The sequence below is a fragment of the Oncorhynchus gorbuscha genome, linkage group LG18, assembly GCF_021184085.1.
Source record: "Oncorhynchus gorbuscha isolate QuinsamMale2020 ecotype Even-year linkage group LG18, OgorEven_v1.0, whole genome shotgun sequence".
NCBI classification, from domain to species: Eukaryota; Metazoa; Chordata; class Actinopteri; order Salmoniformes; family Salmonidae; genus Oncorhynchus; species Oncorhynchus gorbuscha.
The window spans coordinates 6,398,226-6,421,040 of record NC_060190.1 but is presented as its reverse complement, the minus strand read 5'-3'; the positions used below and the strand labels follow the sequence as shown (position 1 = coordinate 6,421,040).

The 22,815-nt window shown below is 45.3% G+C and overlaps 1 pseudogene; it reads right to left on the bottom strand.

Moving 5' to 3' along the window:
- Nucleotides 1-273: 273 nt before the first annotated feature.
- LOC124003182 lies at nt 274-22,070 on the bottom strand (annotated as a pseudogene).
- Nucleotides 22,071-22,815: the final 745 nt, after the last annotated feature.

Here is a 22,815-nt window from a genome sequence, read left to right as displayed (position 1 = left end):
GTGGAGCGAGGAGCTACGGTAGGGAGCAGAGTATGTGAGCGGGGTGGAGCGAGGAGCTACGGTAGGGAGCAGAGTATGTGAGCGGGGTGGAGCGAGGAGCTACGGTAGGGAGCAGAGTATGTGAGCGGAGTGGATCGAGGAGCTACGGTAGGGAGCAGAGTATGTGAGCGGAGTGGAGCGAGGAGCTACGGTAGGGAGCAGAGTATGTGAGCGGAGTGGATCGAGGAGAGTAGGGAGCAGGTATGGGAGCGGAGTGGAGTATGAGCAGAGCAGAGTGGAGCGAGGAGCTACGGTAGGGAGCAGAGTATGTGAGCGGAGTGGATCGAGGAGCTACGGTAGGGAGCAGAGTATGTGAGCGGAGTGGAGCGAGGAGTTACAGTAGGGAGCAGAGTATGTGAGCGGAGTGGAGCGAGGAGTTACAGTAGGGAGCAGAGTAAGGTAACTTACAAGATGTGGACCAAGAGCAAGAGAGGGATTGCGGCAATGTAGCATCCGCAACTAAAGAATGAAATCGTGTAATCTGAAAAGACACGCATCCCGAAAGCATGATGGTGTACTTACCATATGCACATGCAAAAAGAAATAGGCTTGGCATATTCCAATGTATTTGTTAATTAAAATACTTTTAATTCAAATCATATGGTTTGATTTCATTACTTGAATACCAAATGGTAAGTCAAGGTAGTCACAAAAATAGATGGGTGTTGGTTAAATTGTGATTTTAATGAATGGGGAGAATTTGGAGCGGCCATTTTTTTTCCTGTGAGCGCAGACGTTTTTTTTAGCGGAGCAGTTGAAAATAGGTGGATCGCCAGCACGAGCCGGATTTCCAACCGCTTAACTCTGCTCACATACTCTGGTAGGGAGGAGCGATTAGAAGGATATGCTACAGTAAGAGGAAGGAGGAGAGATTAGAAGGATATGCTACAGTAAGAGGAAGGAGGAGCAGATTAGAAGGATATGCTACAGTAAGAGGAAGGAGGAGCAGATTAGAAGGATATGCTACAGTAAGAGGAAGGAGGAGCGATTAGAAGGATATGCTACAGTAAGAGGAAGGAGGAGCAGATTAGAAGGATATGCTACAGTAAGAGGAAGGGGGAGCGATTAGAAGGATGTGCTACAGTAAGAGGAAGGAGGAGCGATTAGAAGGATATGTTACAGTAAGAGGAAGGAGGAGCGATTAGAAGGATATGCTACAGTAAGAGGAAGGAGGAGCAGATTAGAAGGATATGCTACAGTAAGAGGAAGGAGGAGCGATTAGAATGATATGCTACAGTAAGTGGAAGGAGGAGCAGATTAGAAGGATATGCTACAGTAAGAGGAAGGAGGAGCGATTAGAAGGATATGCTACAGTAAGAGGAAGGAGGAGCAGATTAGAAGGATATGCTACAGTAAGAGGAAGGAGGAGCGATTAGAAGGATATGCTACAGTAAGAGGAAGGAGGCGTGATTAGAAGGATATGCTACAGTAAGAGGAAGGAGGAGCGATTAGAAGGATATGCTACAGTAAGAGGAAGGAGGAGCAGATTAGAAGGATATGCTACAGTAAGAGGAAGGAGGCGCGATTAGAAGGATATGCTACAGTAAGAGGAAGGAGGAGCGATTAGAAGGATATGCTACAGTAAGAGGAAGGAGGAGCAGAATAGAAGGATATGCTACAGTAAGAGGAAGGAGGAGCGATTAGAAGGATATGCTACAGTAAGAGGAAGGAGGAGCAGATTGCAGGTTGCACACATTACAGTCTTTCACATAGCTGTGAGAATCCTGGGTTGTTTTTCCTTCTCACTGTGTTTTGTTTTCATCTGCCATTTCCTTGCTCTTTCCATCTGATATGTCCCCCTGTAAAGGATGGTATCCCTCTTCCTTTTCTTCCATCCATCATCCACCTCCCTCCTTCCATACCTTGTTCAGCTCTTGTCCTTCTCTGCCATCTCCTTGCGTGGGCTGCCACCTTTTCCTTGGTTCACACTCAACCTCTTCAGAACCTTCATGGGTTTAAACTTCTCCTTCTTCTTCTTCTTCTGTTGCTGCTGCTGCTCGCCCTCTGCTGCTGGCTCCTTCTGGAAGTCTGGAGGAAGGGAGAGATGGAGAAAGAAGAGAGAGAGAGAGAGAGAGAGAGAGAGAGAGAGGGAAGACGGAGACATGGACGAGAAGCGTGAATACTTTGAGCGGAAAGAAAGATGAAAGGGAGAGTTCTAACAAAACATGAAGCTTTTGTCTCGTCTTACCTTTTCTCTTCAACATGGTCGCCACCAGCTTATCCTCTTCCTCTTCCCTGTTGGAGAAGCACAGTAAGATCACCAAAAAAAACAGACATCTACTAGCCCATCCTGCTCTAGATGAGCACAGACAGGAGATGATAGGTGATTGATTACCTCTGCCTGTCCTGATCCATGTTGTTGATGATTTGGTTCCGCTGTTCGATGACGGTGACCAGCTCTGTCATCAGCTCCTGCTCCCTGCCCTTGTCCTCCTCATTCCAGTCTTTCTCTACAAGATGGAGGGATTAAGAGGGGAGGATGAATGAAGAGTAACGCAGTGACTTAAAACGTGGATTCTTTTCTGGACCCCGTTCCATTTCAGTGAATTCAGTCCAACAATGGAATCAGGACTTTAGTTAACAAGCCTCCCATCCCAGGTCGCTGCAAGGGCCTTGTGCTCTATGATGTCATTCACAAACAGGAAGTGAGATCACACACCTGGCTTGTTAAGAAGACATCTCAGCTCATACTCTACATCAGCCTGCCTCTCCTCCAGGTTCTGCTGCTTGGCCCTGTCAAGAGGAAATAAATCGTGTGAGAATCTTAAAGAGACAGCTGGTTACTGGGCCAATGAGCACAGGCTCTGGTGAGGCGCTGGTACGTACGTGTAGACCAGCTCAGCCTCGCGGCGCACCAGCAGGTGTTTCTCATGGATCAGAGTGAACCAGTCCACCAGCAAAGTCTCCTCCTCCTCATCTAGAACAGGAACACCACCATGAGAATATGGATAATATTATACTATAGATACAAATATGGACTATTGACCTGACTATTAAACTATTGATCTGACTATTGACTATTGAACTGAATAGTAGACTTTTGGGGAGGCAGGTAGCCTAGTGGTTAGAGCGTTGGACTTGCAAGATCGAGTCCCCGAGCTGACGTTCTGTCGTTCTGTCCCTGAACAAGGAAGTTAAACCACTGTTCCTAGGCTGTCATTGAAAATAAGAATATGTTTTTAACTGACTTGCCTCGTTAAATAAAGGTAAAATAAATAAAATATTGGACTGAAGATTAAACTACTGACTATTGAACTATTCAACTGACTATTAGACTATTGAACTAAAGATTAGACTATTGACCTGACTATTAGACTATTGACCTGCCTGACTATTGACTATTGACCTGACTATTAGACTATTGACCTGACTATTAAGACCATTGACCTGACTATCAGACTATTGACCTGACTATTAAGACTATTGACCTGACTATTAGACTATTGACCTGACTATTAGACTATTGACCTGACTATTAGACTATTGACCTGACTATTGATCTAAAGATGAAACTATTTACTATTTAACTGACTATTAGACTATTGAACTGAAGATTAAACTATTTATTATTTAACTATTAGACAATTGACCTGAATATTAAACTATTTACTATTGACCTGACTTTTAGACTATTGACCTGACTATTAGACTATTGACCTGACTTTTAAGACTATTGCCCTGACTTTTAAGACTATTGCCCTGACTATTAAGACTATTGCCCTGACTTTTAAGACTATTGCCCTGACTTTTAAGACTATTGCCCTGACTATTAAGACTATTGACCTGACTATTAAGACTGTTGACCTGACTATTAAGACTGTTGCCCTGACTATTAAGACTATTGCCCTGACTATTAAGACTATTGCCCTGACTATTAGACTCTGGACCTGACTATTAGACTCTGGACCTGACTATTAGACTCTGGACCTGACTATTAGACTCTGGACCTGACTATTAGACTCTGGACCTGACTATTAGACTCTGGACCTGACTATTAGACTCTGGACCTGACTATTAGACTCTGGACCTGACTATTAGACTCTGGACCTGACTATTAGACTCTGGACCTGACTATTAGACTCTGGACCTGACTATTAGACTCTGGACCTGACTATTAGACTCTGGACCTGACTATTAGACTCTGGACCTGACTATTAGACTCTGGACCTGACTATTAGACTCTGGACCTGACTATTAGACTCTGGACCTGACTATTAGACTCTGGACCTGACTATTAGACTCTGGACCTGACTATTAGACTCTGGACCTGACTATTAGACTCTGGACCTGACTATTAGACTCTGGACCTGACTATTAGACTCTGGACCTGACTATTAGACTCTGGACCTGACTATTAGACTCTGGACCTGACTATTAGACTCTGGACCTGACTATTAGACTCTGGACCTGACTATTAGACTATTGACCTGACTATTAGACTATTGACCTGACTATTGATTTAAAGATTAAACTATTTACTATCTAACTGACTATTAAACTGAAGATGAAACTATTTACTATTTAACTGACTATTAGACTATTGAACTGAAGATTAAACTATTTATTATTTAACTATTAGACAATTGACCTGACTATTAAACTATTTACTATTGACCTGACTTTTAGACTATTGACCTGACTATTAGACTATTTACCTGACTTTTAGACTATTGCCCTGACTATTAAGACTATTGACCTGACTATTAAGACTATTGCCCTGACTATTAAGACTATTGCCCTGACTATTAAGACTATTGCCCTGACTATTAAGACTATTGCCCTGACTATTAGACTATTGCCCTGACTATTAAGACTAGACTCTGGACCTGACTATTAGACTCTGGACCTGACTATTAGACTCTGGACCTGACTATTAGACTCTGGACCTGACTATTAGACTCTGGACCTGACTATTAGACTCTGGACCTGACTATTAGACTCTGGACCTGACTATTAGACTCTGGACCTGACTATTAGACTCTGGACCTGACTATTAGACTCTGGACCTGACTATTAGACTCTGGACCTGACTATTAGACTCTGGACCTGACTATTAGACTCTGGACCTGACTATTAGACTCTGGACCTGACTATTAGACTCTGGACCTGACTATTAGACTCTGGACCTGACTATTAGACTCTGGACCTGACTATTAGACTCTGGACCTGACTATTAGACTCTGGACCTGACTATTAGACTCTGGACCTGACTATTAGACTCTGGACCTGACTATTAGACTCTGGACCTGACTATTAGACTCTGGACCTGACTATTAGACTATTGACCTGACTATTAGACTATTGACCTGACTATTAGACTATTGACCTGACTATTAGACTATTGACCTGACTATTAGACTATTGACCTGACTATTAGACTATTGACCTGACTATTGATCTAAAGATTAAACTATTTACTATCTAACTGACTATTAAACTGAAGATGAAACTATTTACTATTTAACTGACTATTAGACTATTGAACTGAAGATTAAACTATTTATTATTTAACTATTAGACAATTGACGCGACTATTAAAATATTTACTATTGACCTGACTATCAGACTATTGACCTGACTATCAGACTATTGACCTGACTATTAGACTATTAAACTACTGACTATTTAACCTACTATTAGACACTTTACTATTGAACTAAAGATTAAACTATTAAACTGAGAATGCAGCCTCAGGATTTTCAACAAGCATTTCGCTACACCCGCAATAACATCTGCTAAACAACATTTGACTTGGACCAATTTTTTTTTTATAGAGACTCTCAACTGAACATGCTTCTTAGTCCAGGGGCAGGCTTAATCTGGGACCACGCAACCTCCCTATATCATAAGACTAGTCTTGAGAGGTTTATATGATAGTTTTACCATTGGGGTTATCGCGTAGTTTTCTCTCCAAAGCCACACCTCTCTGCTCCAGCTCATCCAGCTGTTTCTCCAGCTCTCCCATCTCTCCATGGATGTCCTCAGCTGGGATGTACTGGTCTGACTGCACCTGGACAACACACACACATCACAAAACACACTAGCACTGCAATCTTTAAAAAAATACAATATGGTACAGTTCACATGATTTACATCCAGATTGAGTTGTTCCTTTGAAAACATTAGTGCCACTAGTCAAACTATAACCAATACCGTTGCCTATGGTAATAGCAGTAATAGTAGACTGTTGCTGGCTTGTCAACACATTCCATTAAAATAAAAGACTCGGACTGTCTGATGCTGAATCATCGAGTGACTCATTGAATTACAAACTTTAGCGGACTGTGGTGTCCTCACAATCTCACCTTGCGTTTGATGAGGGGGAAGCCGTGTCCAGGGGCGGGGGGCCGGGCGGGGCGAGGACCACAAGGAGGTCTGGTTTTTAGGGGAGGAAACGGGGGAGGGAGAGGCTTTCCTGTTGAAAGGGTTTTCCTTACAAGTCCGCTGGAAGTAGAGAGAAGAAGACAGAGATGAATGTCAAGGTATTAAATCATTATCAGAGTATCTGTTAGTTAGGTATAAAGCTCATTACATTGAATATCTTGTATCATTAAAAGGTTCGTGGAAGTTAGTGCAGTTCATGTATTTTTACATGGTGAAAAAAATGAAAGGTCCAGAATCCCTTACCTTGGGGGGGTGGAACTGGGATAGCACTTGATGCTGCCAGGGGGCTGGGTGTCGTTGGAGGTCTTGGCGGCGGGGGCCTGGCGCTCCGATTGCTCTGCGGAGTGGCCGGAGCCGAGCTAGGATTGGCTGGCTGGGGAGGAGGGGAGGGGCTCGGAGAGAGGCGATTGGCTGAGGGGGAGGTGGTGGGGCCACCACAGGGCCCACAGATGGAGGGCTCTGATACGCTCTTGGTGAAAGGGTTGTCCTGATCGCCCGTGGCCCCGCCCCCTAGGGAAGCTGGGTGGGAGGAGCTATGGTCGGAGGCAGAGGATAGGCTCTCTATGCTAATAGCTGGAGAGGGAGAGGAAGAGGAGGGCTGGGAGTGAGGAAGGGCTGAAGAAATAGAGGGATGAAGTGATATCAGAAAACAGAAAAAAGGAGCAGAAGTTGAAATGGAAAACAAAGTAGAGTTGGATGGGAGGAGGATGGAGAGAAAAACATTGTGAACATCCATGTATAACTTTCAAAATGACAACAAAACCAGAGCGTGCAAGACATACAAGACACATGATCGACATGATTTGAGGTGAAATGGATACAACTCGTCCAATGCTCTAACCCAGTGGTTCACAACCTTTTTTGGTTACTGTACCAACTGAATTTTGCTCTGCCCAGAGGACCCCTGAAGTACATTTTACCAGGCAGTGGTCTATGGTCTGATAAGTCTTCTCAAGTACACCCTGTGTATAGGTCCTAGGTCCCCCGGTCTGGGAACCACTTCTCTAACCAACCTCTATCATATCCTGTTGCCATCAAGGCCCACTGACCTGAGTTAGAGCCGGGGGCCTTTGGAACAGGCTTTGGGGGCGCCGGGCGTTTCTTGCACCTGAAGCCATTGGGGCTTGCAGAGCGGGAGGAAACACCCCCAATGGGGGGCGTGTCTGGGTCAGCTGCAGCGTCTGCAGCCTGGGAGATGCTGTACCACGGATGACTCACCACCACAGTGGGAGAAACCAAACTTCCTACTGACCCCACCTCCTCTTCCTCTACTTCCTCATCGAAGGGGTTGGCGGGTGCAGGGGGCGTGGGTGGTCTGGAGCCCTCCCCTTTTAGAGAAGATAACGAACCAGTGTGTGGGGGTGTGGCCACTCCAGGGGGAGGGGGAGGTGCTGGTTTCTTCTTGGGTTCTTGGGATTGGACGAGGGCCAGCCAGGGTGGGTTAGGGGGTTTGGGGGAGTCAATGGAGAGACTGGAGCTGAGAGACAGGATGAGTGGGGGAGACAGAAACAGAAAGGGAGGGGGGCGACAAAACAACAAAGACAGATGAGTGCATGAAAACATCAACATGCATTAACACACAAATACTGCTGGACAGAGACTGGGAGAGAAACAGATGAAGTAGTCCAATCAGTGTCGACTAGTAAAGATAGGTTAGTCAGTATACTGAACCTTCCAGGGGAGTGGGATCTTTCTCGAGGTCTGGGAGCTGGAGGAAGAGATCTCCTGTGTTCACCACGATCACCTGAGAGTCAAAATCAGTGGTTTCATATATTTTATATTAGGACGGGAGTTCACAGTTCACAGTTCAAATGAGGATCTACAGTAGCAAATAGCACTAACTTATTTCAGCTGTCAATCACCTTAATCGGCCACTCACCATTGACCGCAAGGTTGTCAACGCGGGGTGGGCGGACCCTGGGGGCGGGACGAGGTGGAGGGGAGGGCTGTGACAAGCGGCGAGGGATAGGGACTGGCTTACTGTCCCCTAGTCCTAGATGACTGACAGGTGTAGAAGGGATAACCCCATTGGCTGTGTCTTTGGCTGTTGTCGGAGTCTCCTCCCCCTCCTCGATGTCATCGAAAGGGTTGGGAGGAATGGAGGGTGGAGGTTTGACCTCTCTTTCTCCTGCACTGTCTTCCCTCTCTTTCTCTGTTTTTGTCGTTGAGATAGGATATGATGTAGAGTCAGTGTCATTGGTTGGTGTGGGGGTGTAATCCTCATTGGTGACGCCCTCTTGGGGAGGAGTCTCTTTTGGTGGAGTCTCTTGGGGCGGAGTGTCTTTTTGTGGCGTCTCTTGGGGCGGAGTCTCTTTTGGTGGCGTCTCTTGGGGCGGAGTCTCTTTTGGTGGCGTCTCTTGGGGTGGAGTCTCTTTTGGTGGCGTCTCTTGGGGCGGAGTCTCTTTTGGTGGCGGAGTCTCTTTTGGTGACGTCTCTTGGGGCGGAGTCTCTTTTGGTGGCGGAGTCTCTTGAGCCGGAGTCTTTGCCACCTGGTCCCTCCCAGAAGGAGGAGAAGTTTGAGGCAGCATGGGTTGACCAATCCTGACGGACGGAACCATTGTCGGTCGCTTGCTTAGGTCCGGTCGGCCATTCTGATTGGCTAAGGCAGACCTGGCAAAGTGATGCGTGCAGACCAGGGAGCCGACCTCGTTTCCTAGCTTGTAGGACCCAGGCAGCAGAGTGCTGCTACACTCCCTACACCTGAGAGAGAGCAGAGCAGGAGGCAACATTCAGACTATAGTCTGACATAAGCTCTGACAAACCCTGTGGTAAGCACATTGATTAAACACTTGAATTTCTCTAAACTCTGGAAATACATGTCAACAGAGGATATAAACGGTCTGTTTTGAGTCACTGGAATAGCAGTGTTTTATCATTATACAGTAAACAGACTCAGCAGTATGTTGTAGTAGCTGTGCAGACCAGATATGCAGTAACTGAACGGGTGTTCACCTGAAACAGTTGCGGTGGTAGAGCTTGCCGTCGACCAGGAACCTCTGCACCAAGTGGACGTGCCTCTGGCAGGCGGCGCAGCTGCTGCTGAGGGTGCTACGCTTCACCCCCGCCTGTACCCCTCCGTCCGTACCCATCGGACCAGGTAGGCTCAGCTAGCACAGGCGTGGCAGGCAGGTGGCCAGGGGGGTGAGGGTCGCAGGTGGAGGGGGTGTGGGATGGGGGAGATGGAGAGGATAGGGGGGGAGGGAGGTGGGGGGAGATCAAACATGGAGTCAGGATCGAGGATGTGGAGGATTTATTCTGCTTATCTAGCTACAACCAGTCTGGTATATTTCCATCGCCTCCTCGGCTTAGAGTCATTGCCTTAACTAGCTACATGTATTTTATAATCGCTGAAAAAAAACATTGTCTTGATATTAAAAAGTGATATGTATTAAGTGGAAAAGTAGTAAAGTTCCAAACCAGCCGCTAATTAGCAAGGAAAGTCTAGTAGAACACTAGTACTAGTGATGTAAGAAACTCTAGCAGGTGTTTTTAGGTTGAGTTAAAAGTCAAAGGGTTAGCAGCAAGTGTTCAAACTTGGCACACAACGTTAGTAGTATAAAACAAGTGTTAAATAGACACTAACTATGTACAGAGGTTAAAGTTCAAAATGACTGACCTAACGGTTTTGATCCCCCTAGCCCCCCAACCCCCGCCCATCCTACTGTCTAGGCTCAGGACCAGAGAGAGGGGAGGAGTTCAGAGGCCAGGAAGAAGAAGAGGAAGAAGAGGAGGAAGAGGAGGAAGAGTAGGGAGAGGAGTGGATTTCTGTCTAAAGAGGGGGAAGAAGGGAGGAGGCCGGTATGGGGGGACGGTGGGAGGAAGTAGAAGAAAGGGCATGCGGAAGAAGGGGAGAAACAGGATACAAAGGCTATCTTTAAAAGAAAAACAATGGAGGCTCAACTTATAGGATATAGTCCACATCAATACTCTCTTATAAGACATATTTTTGAGATGCCCTATCCTACAAGTTTAGACTAACATGTATTTAGTCAATAGAATTACTCAATCCCGTACCGCGTTGATGTAACGGACAACGTGACTTCTATAGAAACACTCGCACACCAACGAGTACCCAACCTCTACCATACGGTCACACCAACGAGTACCGAACCTCTACCATACGGTCACACCAACGAGTACCCAACCTCTACCATACGGTCACACCAACGAGTACCCAACCTCTACCATACGGTCACACCAACGAGAACCCAACCTCTACCATACGGTCACACCAACGAGTACCCAACCTCTACCATACGGTCACACCAACGAGAACCCAACCTCTACCATACGGTCACACCAACGAGTACCCAACCTCTACCATACGGTCACACCAATAGATGCCATAGACAGACAACAATCCATTCATGCATCTGACACCTTAGCATTGACACCTGATACTGTGACAGTCAATGTTTTATAGAACACGTTTTGAGTGAAATAAAATACCAGCACAAATAGTGTCCCTGTTATGTTAAACAAATACAATGAATTAGTTCTAGTTATCATGCATGTACAATAAAAGTTCAATCAATGTCGTATTTTTGGTATTTTATTAGGATCCCCATTAGCTGTTGCAAAAGCAGCAGCTACTCTTCCTGGGGTCCATTCAGCCATTACTTTAAATTAATAAGGTTGTCGGTCTTAGCTAGCTTAATGTTCTGGTTGGAAGCCAGCAACACATATAAACAATAGCCTAAATGTTGGCTAATATTGCTGCGGCGCAATGAGGAGATTCAGGACCTTTCCCCTACGCGTTTCCATGGCAATTCCATTGTTTTGGTCGCATTCCATTGACCTCTTTACCACATGTATTCATGCATCATCTGATTCCCGATACCATCGTAGCCCTTACCTCGGGCTCAACCACTTTGTCTTCCAGAGGGGCCACCGGTCTCTTCTGGGCCGGCTCAATGTGGCCTGTACCACTGGACCTCTTCAAGCAGGGGGGGTTGGCTACAGGAGGGAGATGGTATCAGTCAATTTCTAATTGAGTTTATGCATTGGCTAACTGTAGATATTTTCATTTGAGTCAGAGCACTATAAAACCCAGAGGGCCTTTTGAGAGACCAGTTACAAATGCAATGGTATAGTAGTGACTCAGTGATGGCCTGTCAGTGATACTGTCGCATCTAATAACACAGGACCACTTCTCATCCAGCCAGCGAAGCGTTTAGGTTACAGCTGTGTACTAAAGGCCCAGGAGTACTGGACCACCGGTCAAGTAAGTGATCGTTGTGGAACATTCAGATAGAACTATAATATGTAGAACAAATATGCCTTTCTGACAAATAGTAAAATAAATCACGTAAGCTCTATTCATGACAATTCTATCTGCAACATTCCACAACACAGTCCTGGATTTGGCGCTTTCACAGTGTCTGGGCCCTCCAACCCCAGAGCTGTACTACTCACCATGGGATTTGTTGGTGAAGAAGTTGTAGTACTGGGAGACATAGGTGATGATGCTCAGCCTGTCAGGCACTTTCATGGACACCATGTCCTCTGGGTCCAGCAGAGCAGGGATTCCCAGCTCCTCCTCCGCCACCTCAAACGCCTAGAGGAGGGAGGGGGGGAAGGAGGGAGGGGGAGGGAAAGAATGGAGAAAGACAATGTGAAAACAGACATCAGTTATTTTATTGTGTGTGTGTGTGTGTGTGTGTGTGTGCGCCTGTGTACACTTTGATACTTGACCCCCTGCTTCAAACACCTCTGTGTTATTTGGTCATAATTAAATGCTACAGCCTGCCAGAATACTGTCGGTTGGATAACCATCTGCCTAATGAAAAATTCCACTGAGGAAATTAAGGCCTTAATAGTTCTCTGCCCCAAATTGTACCCTATTCTCTATATAGTGCACTACTTTGACCAGGGTCCATTTGGCTCTGGTCAAAAGTAGTGCAATATGTAGGGAATAGGTGCCATTTGGGACACAGAGCTGATCAGGTTACAAAACACTGGGGATAATACAATCACTTGGCAGCTGTTCAGTAAACAGGGCCACAATTGATGCAAAACTGTGTACATGTAAACAAACTGTGTACATGTAAACAAACTGTTACAAACGGTGTACATTTAAACAAACCACTGAACGGGGCTGTTTTTGCATGTGAAAAACAGACATATTCATCAAATGTAATATCATTCAAAACAACGACAGCTTGCAGATAGTAGTCGAGCTGAATGCTGTCCCAGCAGCAGGATCAACTCTGGCAATTAACTCGAAACAGAACGTCCCATGATGACTAAAACCTTCAAGGATTATCAGGAGTCAGATAAGTCTGAGAAACAATGGTAAACAAACGCAGGGGAACAACTGAAATCTACCGTGTCGACAGTGATTGGACGTTAATCACCTAGCTTTAGTTTAGCATGCTGCGTGTTTGGGTTCAGGATTAGACTGTCTCGGACTCACTCAGGCTAATGCTGTAGCTGCAGTGAAACACTGAAAATGTTTACAGTGAAACACTGCAAATGTTTACAGATATCTGACATGCTGCGTGTTTGGGTTCAGGATTAGGCTGTCTCGGACTCACTCAGGCTAATGCTGTAGCTACAGTGAAACACTGCAAATGTTCACAGATATCTGACATGCTGCCAGTGAAACAAACAGTTATGTCGACCACCAACTGCTTCAACCCTGAAAAAGCTATTGGATAATTGGAAAGAAATGTAACTAGTAGCATTCAGTAGACAACACTCAAGCTCAGTTTGAGGATTGCTATAAGTAGGCTAACCAAACCCTACTCAACCTCAGGGCAATGTTATTTTGGCACCTTTGCAGTTGTTGATAAACAAATATGTGGCTTTGTTATTTAAATGATTGCTACAAACAAACCGATTTCGGAGGACTATTTATTTTTCATATTCTCCCTTTGGTGAACTGTTCTGTCTTTCTTTCCTGTCCTCATTTGCTTGCTCTCGCTCCCCCCTTCTCTCCTTCCCTCCCCCCTTCTCTCCTTCCCTCCCCCCTTCACATGTCAGGCTCCGGCAGGAACCAATAAACAACTATGCTCTCTACAGACAGAGATACAGAAAGACAGAGACACAGAAAGACAGAGATACAGAAAGACAGAGACATAGGAAACAGAGACATAGAAAGACGGAGACATAGAAAGACAGACATGAAACAGACAGATGAAAATGTATGATAGTTAGCTGACTAACTAACTGCAGACACTGTCTCACCCACGTGACATCTGTTACTCATCTCTATTTCCTTCCAAAACAACACTCACCCTCTCATAGACACTAGTAGGCCTACACCTGGCTACACTGTATTCTAGCATTACAGAACTCACCCAATACATACCCTACCACAGACACAGAGAAGGGAACCAGAGTAACGACCATGACTGACTTGTCACAGCTAATTACAGTATTCAGCAACATGAAGTCACTAGCTGGTTCACAACTAACCATTACATCTAGACCAAGGCTTTTAGAGTGTGTCTGCCTGTGTGGAGAAGTGATATGTGTTCTAGTGACTCACCAGACGGTTGTTCTCGTAGACATTCTCTTTGGAGAGGGAGTCAAAGTCTCTAGAATGACAGGGGGGAAAAAGACAACATTTCAAATCTAAGCAAATAACCTACTCTAAATCATAGATACAATCACAAGACTACAGTCAAATTATGAGAGATCACACTGCTATTGTTAGGTAAAAGGGTGAGCATCTAACCAAACCAGAAATAACCCATATAGCATATTAAAGCTATAATATGTCACTTTTTGGGCAACCCGACCAAATTCACATAGAAATTTGAGTTATAGATCAGGTATAGATTGATTCCCATTGAAAGCATGTCTAAGAAGTGGTAGATATGTTCTATAAGTGCTATTTCTATGCTTCCGTTCTGAAGTTTTGTTTTTGCATCTTTTACTTTGGGTTTTGTACACCAGCTTCAAACAGCTGAAAATACAATATTTTGGGTTATGGAAAATATTTTTCAAAGTGGTTTAGATGGTACAATGATTCTCTACGCAATGACTGTTTGTTTTGTCACACAAACTGAAATTAGGCTAACTATTAGAATTTTAGCAACCAGGAAATGGCGGAGCGATTTTTGCTTAGTGCATCTAAGTAATGACAGGCCTAACTATCTGGGGGGGGGGGGGGGGGTTAGTCGGTTTGATCTGAAAAGACTTGAGTGATGGCCCATCAAACAACATCAGGATCCGAACAGAACGACAGACAGTGTTTGGCCATACACAACCAGTTACCTCTATATTTCACTGAGAATGGGGCCACAGCACCCATCAACATCAACAGTGATTTATGGGTGAACCCCACTGTGATGAAAGGACAGCAGGTTGGCTCAACACAGCAGTAATGAGTAGGTGGCTGGTTGACTGGGCCTGGAGCAGGGAACTAAACCTCATGTTCCCACCGGTTAACATCCTGCCGTAAAATTGGGTCTGTGTCTCAAATGGAACTATGTAGAGCACTACTTTTGCCCTGATCAAAATTTGTGCACTATGTAGGGAATAGGGTGGGATTTGGGACGCATCCTAGGACTTTTGAGAGTTGCTTTTGGACGCAAAGTCTCTGCTCTGTTAAAGGGAAATAGAAAAAACACCAACCTGTTGGTTCTCAGTCTGGATACAGGAAACCTCACCAGCACAGCCAGCCCACAGAATAGTATGAGACTGCCTAGAGCACAGCCAGCCCACAGACTGGTATGAGACTGCCTTTAGCATAGCCAGCCCACAGAATAGTATGAGACTGCCTATAGCACAGCCAGCCCACAGACTGGTATGAGACTGCCTATAGCACAGCCAGCCCACAGAATAATATGAGACTGCCTATAGCACAGACAGCCCACAGAATAGTATGAGACTGCCTATAGCACAGCCAGCCAATAGACTAGTATGAGACTGCTTGTAGCACAGCCAGCCCACAGACTGGTATGAGACTGCCTATAGCACAGCCAGCCAATAGACTAGTATGAGACTGCCTGTAGCACAGCCAGCTCAAAGACTGGTATGAGACTGCCTATAGCACAGCCAGCTCAAAGACTGGTAAGAGACTGCCTATAGCACAGCCAGCCAATAGACTAGTATACGATTGCCTATAGCACAGCCAGCCCACAGACTGGTATGAGGCAGCCCATAGCACAAAGTGAGCTCTGTTCTCCCCCTAATCTGACTCCCATGGCCCCAAATGCACTTAGCCTAGCCGTCCTGACCTAGCGCTACGTCACACACACTGCCACTCTGCTGTAGGCCTACGGGTGCTAAAGCGCTAATGCTACAGCCCAGTCTGCTATTATTCAAAGTTGTGCAAAGTGCAGCAACTGCCACTGACAAATCCTCCTTGAGTAACACTGGAGTCTCTGGAGTGGTGCCCCTCAGTGCTTCAACAGTTGACAGCCTGACAGGCCAGAACAGAGCAATGCTTCCACAGGCCAGATCAGAGCAATGCTTCCACAGACCAGATCAGAGCAATGCTTCCACAGAACAGAACAGAGCAATGCTTCCACAGGCCAGATCAGAGCAATGCTTCCACAGGCCAGATCAGAGCAATGCTTCCACAGGCCAGATCAGAGCAATGCTTCCACAGGCCAGATCAGAGCAATGCTTTGACAGAACAGAACAGAACAGAGCAATGCTTCCACAGGCCAGATCAGAGCAATGCTTCCACAGGCCAGATCAGAGCAATGCTTCCACAGGCCAGAACAGAGCAATGCTTCCACAGGCCAGAACAGAGCAATGCTTCCACAGGCCAGAACAGAGCAATGCTTCGACAGACCAGAACAAAGCAATGCTTCGACAGGCCAGATCAGAGCAATGCTTCCACAGGCCAGATCAGAGCAATGCTTCCACAGGCCAGATCAGAGCAATGCTTCGACAGAACAGAACAGAACAGAGCAATGCTTCGACAGAACAGAACAGAACAGAGCAATGCTTCGACAGACCAGAACAGAACAGAGCAATGCTTCAACAGACAGACAGAACAGATGCTTCGACAGAACAGAGCAATGCGACAGACAGACCAGATCAGAGCAATGCAGATGCTTCGACAGACCAGAACAAAGACCGACAGACCAGAACAGAGCAATGCTTCAACAGACCAGATCAGAGCAATGCTTCGACAGACCAGATCAGAGCAATGCTTCGACAGACCAGATCAAAGCAATGCTTCGACAGACCAGAACAAAGCAAACAGAACAGAACAGAGCAATGCTTCGACAGACCAGAACAGAGCAATGCTTCGACAGACCAGAACAGAGCAATGCTTAGACAGAACAGAACAGAACAGAGCAATGCTTCGACAGAACAGAACAGAGCAATGCTTCCCCTGTACTCATTTAGCAGCAGCTAAATTGTTGTTGCCACAACAACAAAAATTTAGAAAATAATTGACCTATCACATTTTTTTAGAATATAATCTTTGAGAACAAGAAATCAATAAAAGCTAAACAGTCAGGGAGAAACAAAAATTATACTAACAATAGATGGGGGTATTTTTGGCATGGCTGGATCAGTGATGGGGCACACAGTTTTAGGGTACATGGGTCCCTGATTGATTTTGTTAGAATGTTTGGGCATATTAACACAGAATCAGCCATGGCAAAATGTGTATAATTGAAGGAAATTCATTTTCACACTGCAAAATGTTCTCTCGGCTCCATGGGAAAATGTATAGAATTGCAAGAAATTGACTGGAAAAACAGCACATTTTTCTCTTTGCCAACAGTTCCACACCGACTTAACCCACTCCTTCTGCAAGCATTGCACATTTTTGGGGGAGAAACGCTGCAGCCCATGACATGGAAGGATGAGGCACTGAGAACCTAATCCAACAAGTATTGCTGCCCTGCTCACAAGCTGACTTTCGATGAGGGGCCTGCCATCGCCACCGGTGTGTCAACCATCCTCACCATTAAGTCCTGTACTGTGTGTGAGTGGACTTGGTGTCGCTGCCAACAAGCTACATGGTCTGCTTTAAGCTACATGGTCTGCTTTAAGCTACATGCTCTGGTGGTTAACAACAAAACACAGCATGTAGTCAAATGTCCTCAGCATATTTGGTGGTGATGTTGCTGCATGGACAGTATAAAGAGAAAAGAGGAGACACGTTGAACCGTCTGGGTGGGTGAGCTGCACGGTGTGGGAGAAAACTAATCTCAACCCGTCAGAAAGGTTCAACTGAGAAACACAGAGGTAGAGAACACCGTGTCAGGGTGGAAACGGGAAGTGAAGTACACAAAAGGGGAAAAGAGAGACAATACGGAGGCCACTAGCGTCATGTGCAGGGGAGAATGACAGATCAAACAAAACACGTCTGACATGAGGAGACCGTCGTCTGGCCCCCCGAAATCACATGAAACTGAGGTCAGTAGTGACGGAATAATAACTGATATGGGCCAATCTGTCTGAACCCATCGATGGATCTACTGAATAAGGCTTATTGTTGGTACTGAGGAAATAATACCAGTTGCAGATACCCAACATTGACCAGGCTTATAGCTTCTGTTTAATCACCTTGCTTATTCACCCTGAACCAAGAGCCACTTCAGTCAGAGAGAGCTGGACCCGGTCTGATCCTGAATGACATTACTAGGTTTCAGTCAGAGAGAACTGGACCCGGTCTGATCCTGAATGACATTACTAGGTTTCTGTCAGATAAGCCATTTGTATAGTACAGTGGCGTGCTGAACGCTGTCAGTGATAAGAACTGGAGTAGCATCGCTGTGCAGTACTGTACACCGGCTGGCTAGAGTAGCATGAGAGCTAAATGCAGGTTGGCAGGAGGAGGCCCCTTGCTGCAGATTACCCTGACGGCCTGTCTGTCTGGATCAGACTGAAGACAGTCACAGAGAGGCCAGGCCACCGCAGCGCTGCTGGTTGGGTGATGAGGCTGCCTGGCCAAATAGCTCTGAGCTCAGGAGACAGAGGTAGAGCTGGATCTTCAGCCTTTGACCCATAGAGAAAGATGTATTATAACATATCTGGTGTCATTTGCACTCACTCACTCCCTTTCTACTGTATGTAGTAGTTGAATGCTTAGGTCACGCTTTGTGATCTCATGTCCTGTCACACACACACACACAAGCCAGGATAGGTGCAGCGTGTATGAGAACCTGCATGTAGGTCATGCACGCTTGGTTCACACACTTTGAAGGACATGGACACAGAACATGTGACATCTGCTGTACACAGCAGTTACAGAACGAGGTGCATGGTTGTACCTGAATCATCTGTACTGTATTGAATGGGAGGCATCATCGTTTGCTCACTCCTACTCTCAGCCAAGGCAGTTCTATTTACCATCTTCCTCCTCCTTGCAACTCATCATCGTTTGCTCACTCCTACTCTCAGCCAAGGCAGTTCTATTTACCATCTTCCTCCTCCTTGCAACTCATCATCGTTTGCTCACTCCTACTCTCAGCCAAGGCAGTTCTATTTACCATCTTCCTCCTCCTTGCAACTCATCATCATTTGCTCACTCCTACTCTCAGCCAAGGCAGTTCTATTTACCATCTTCCTCCTCCTTGCAACTCATCATCGTTTGCTCACTCCTACTCTCAGCCAAGGCAGTTCTATTTACCATCTTCCTCCTCCTTGCAGCCCATCATCGTTTGCTCACTCCTACTCTCAGCCAAGGCAGTTCTATTTACCATCTTCCTCCTCCTTGCAACTCATCATCATTTGCTCACTCCTACTCTCAGCCAAGGCAGTTCTATTTACCATCTTCCTCCTCCTTGCAACTCATCATAATTTGCTCACTCCTACTCTCAGCCAAGGCAGTTCTATTTACCATCTTCCTCCTCCTTGCAACTCATCATCATTTGCTCACTCCTACTCTCAGCCAAGGCAGTTCTATTTACCATCTTCCTCCTTGCAACTCATCATCGTTTGCTCACTCCTACTCTCAGCCAAGGCAGTTCTATTTACCATCTTCCTCCTCCTTGCAACTCATCATAATTTGCTCACTCGTTTGCTCACTCCTACTCTCAGCCAAGGCAGTTCTATTTACCATCTTCCTCCTCCTTGCAACTCATCATCGTTTGCTCACTCCTACTCTCAGCCAAGGCAGTTCTATTTACCATCTTCCTCCTCCTTGCAACTCATCATCGTTTGCTCACTCCTACTCTCAGCCAAGGCAGTTCTATTTACCATCTTCCTCCTTGCAACTCATCATCGTTTGCTCACTCCTACTCTCAGCCAAGGCAGTTCTATTTACCATCTTCCTCCTCCTTGCAACTCATCATCGTTTGCTCACTCCTACTCTCAGCCAAGGCAGTTCTATTTACCATCTTCCTCCTCCTTGCAACTCATCATCGTTTGCTCACTCCTACTCTCAGCCAAGGCAGTTCTATTTACCATCTTCCTCCTCCTTGCAACTCATCATCGTGTGCTCACTCCTACTCTCAGCCAAGGCAGTTCTATTTACCATCTTCCTCCTCCTTGCAGCCCATCATCGTGTGCTCACTCCTACTCTCAGCCAAGGCAGTTCTATTTACCATCTTCCTCCTCCTTGCAGCCCATCATCGTTTGCTCACTCCTACTCTCAGCCAAGGCAGTTCTATTTACCATCTTCCTCCTCCTTGCAGCCCATCATCGTTTGCTCACTCCTACTCTCAGCCAAGGCAGTTCTATTTACCATCTTCCTCCTCCTTGCAACCCATCATCAATCATTTTAATGCAGTTAGTTTGTGGCCTAACTGTGCCCTCGTTCTGCGACTGCAGTGTGTGCGAGTCCCACACAGGAAAAGGGGTGTGTTGTTACAGACAGGGCCAGACCCGTCAACCCACATTAGATACCGTACAGCACACTTGGCTTACCCTTGGTTTCCCCCTTTCTAACGCTGCTTAGAAACAGTCTCTGCAATGACGCCTGGATTACAAGTCAAGCCTAGGTTTGCTGGCTGTAATAGCTCACAACAACGTTGTTGGTGGAACACTGATTGTCGTGGCGAAAGGCAATGTAGGTTATCAAAACATTTTTTTTTTCTCACACAAACACTGGTGCCAACATGATAAACAGCAACACAAGCTAGAGGGCACTTCCTTCCTATATTTAGTGTCATGTTGAAGTGACATGATCTTGATCGAGTTCAAAGGGTTTCCGTTCCACAGTTCTGTGAAGGTGAGGACAAACTTAGTTCCTTGGCTACATCATTCTGAAGGTGGTCTGGCTCTGGCTGAGAGCACTAACTTGCCACCTCATGATATTATTATATTATTATTAGTTACAGGCTAGATTGTTGTATTTATTTAACTAGGCAAGAACTAGATCAGTTAATTTGGCCTAGAGTTTGACCAGGAACACAGAGTGTACTTGAGTGTCCTGATAGGATTAGATTACGGTGAAATCAGCAGTAACACATTGTATCGAAGTATCGAAGTTCAGCACCCAGATAGTTAACAGTTGTTACATTGTATCAGCACGTTGCAACATTGTACTTAGTGATTATATTTTGGAGCAAATTGTTCAATTCTTGATGAGTTCGTGAGCTCCATTGTTATTTTAGAATTCTTGTCAATATTGACATTTTGCCCTAATGTAAATAAACCCACTCTTTGTTGCTGGCGTGTTATGTTTCTAAATATTTATTGTTTCCGAGAGACAATATCATCTTGTTTAGGCCTGGGAAGAAGTGGAGAACGTTTTTCAACGTTTATTGAAACTAACTAAATACTTACATCAAATCCGGTCTATATCGGTGGATTATGGCACAAAATGCCAAGCCATCCCGGAAAGACGACGACATGTTCTTGATGTCTACATCGTTGTAACTCTCGCATTGTATCCGACACCATTCTTGAAGTGCTTTTAAAGACCCCATGTTCGGAAACATTCAGATTTGATTCCTTTCGATATAAGTCTCATCCCACGTGTAGCGGGATGAGAAATCAGCTTTTGTAGGGATTCTAGAAGCTGTCCTCCTGCTTTTCGGATTTTGGAGGACAACACCCGAAATGACTCATTCGGAATTCCATTGACTGGTCGAGGATAGTGGAGTCACGTTGGTAGCGAGCAGGCTAACTTTGCGATGTCAATGAAACATTGGTTTCCACAACTCCGCCAGCAAATGTGATCAAAGTTTCGATCTGCATGTTTTCCCAACACGCACAATCAATAATCACCATATAAAAATAATCCTACATACAATGGGTTTGACAGCTTGCCCCAGAAACGTTGTCAGTGGCTAGCTAGCTACCTGGATTAGCTAGCTTCGGTCCAAATTTAGACGAACATCTCAACCCTTGCTTCAGACTGATGCAGTTAGCCTTTTAGCGAGTTAGCTAGCTGAAACTAACTAGCCATGTTTTCACATGGAAAAACACATTCATTGACCCGAAACGTGTCAATAAAATAATATGAAACACGTCCCGTATTCGTGTGAACTCAGTTACAATCCTTATGTTGAAGCATTCATCCAAAACTTTAAATGGGAAACGTCGTTGCTTGTTATATGGTGCAGTCCCATCTGTGTCGTTATACCGGTCAGACTCCAGAACAAGGCGCTTTTTCTCTCTCTTCTTGACGCCAAAACAGAAGATACATTTATCAAACGCACAGTTGTGTTTGGATGGCGATGATGGTTAATTAAATGTATCATGGAAAATTAATTGTAATCTGGACAGCCGACCATTCTGCCAAGCCTTGCTTCGGCTGCCTGCTGATGAAATGAAACGAATTCAACAACGTTTACTCCTATGTGTCCGCTAGAGGGAGCAGTTCAATATTTTTGGGGGGAACTTTTTTGTCCACTATAATTACAGGACACACAGTCTGTTGTTGACAGCGACACAAACTCACAAATTGACAACTTTTATGGAATATGTTGTTGTTCTCTCCTCCTCTCTGTGGAGTTTAATAGACGTATAAGTGAAACTCTAACTGCATATTGCTGTTTATGTTTCCAGTTTCTGTGCTATTAGAGGCAGGTTAGTGCACAGGCTTGTCATCAATGGTTGAGGGTTGAGAACACACTTTGTGGAGACAGAGAAGGATCAGGTATATCAGTCATTAAAAAAAAAAAAAAATATACCATGGGCAACTGCCAGAAGGCTTTAGCCTACTGGGTGTGTTTCTATCGCAATGTATCTATCTTTCTCCTGATAGAACTTTGTGCCTTTTCGTGGTATCTGTGTAGAACAGTGACATAAACATCCTGGAATATCAATCATGGAAGATGAGATGATCGTACATGACATAGAGTTATGGTGTCTGTGTATTTGGATGAGAGCAGCAGGTCTTGGGCTGACATGTGGCAGTATGACTTGACATTGTTTTATTTTATATTAACAAATATCAACAAACAAAAGAGGAAAGTATAACTTGACATGGAGGCTTTTGGTGCAAGATGATTTCGGTCATAAAATGCGTCATCACGCGGCTCAGTTTTTATCCTTGACAACCGTGTAGTAGGGGGACTA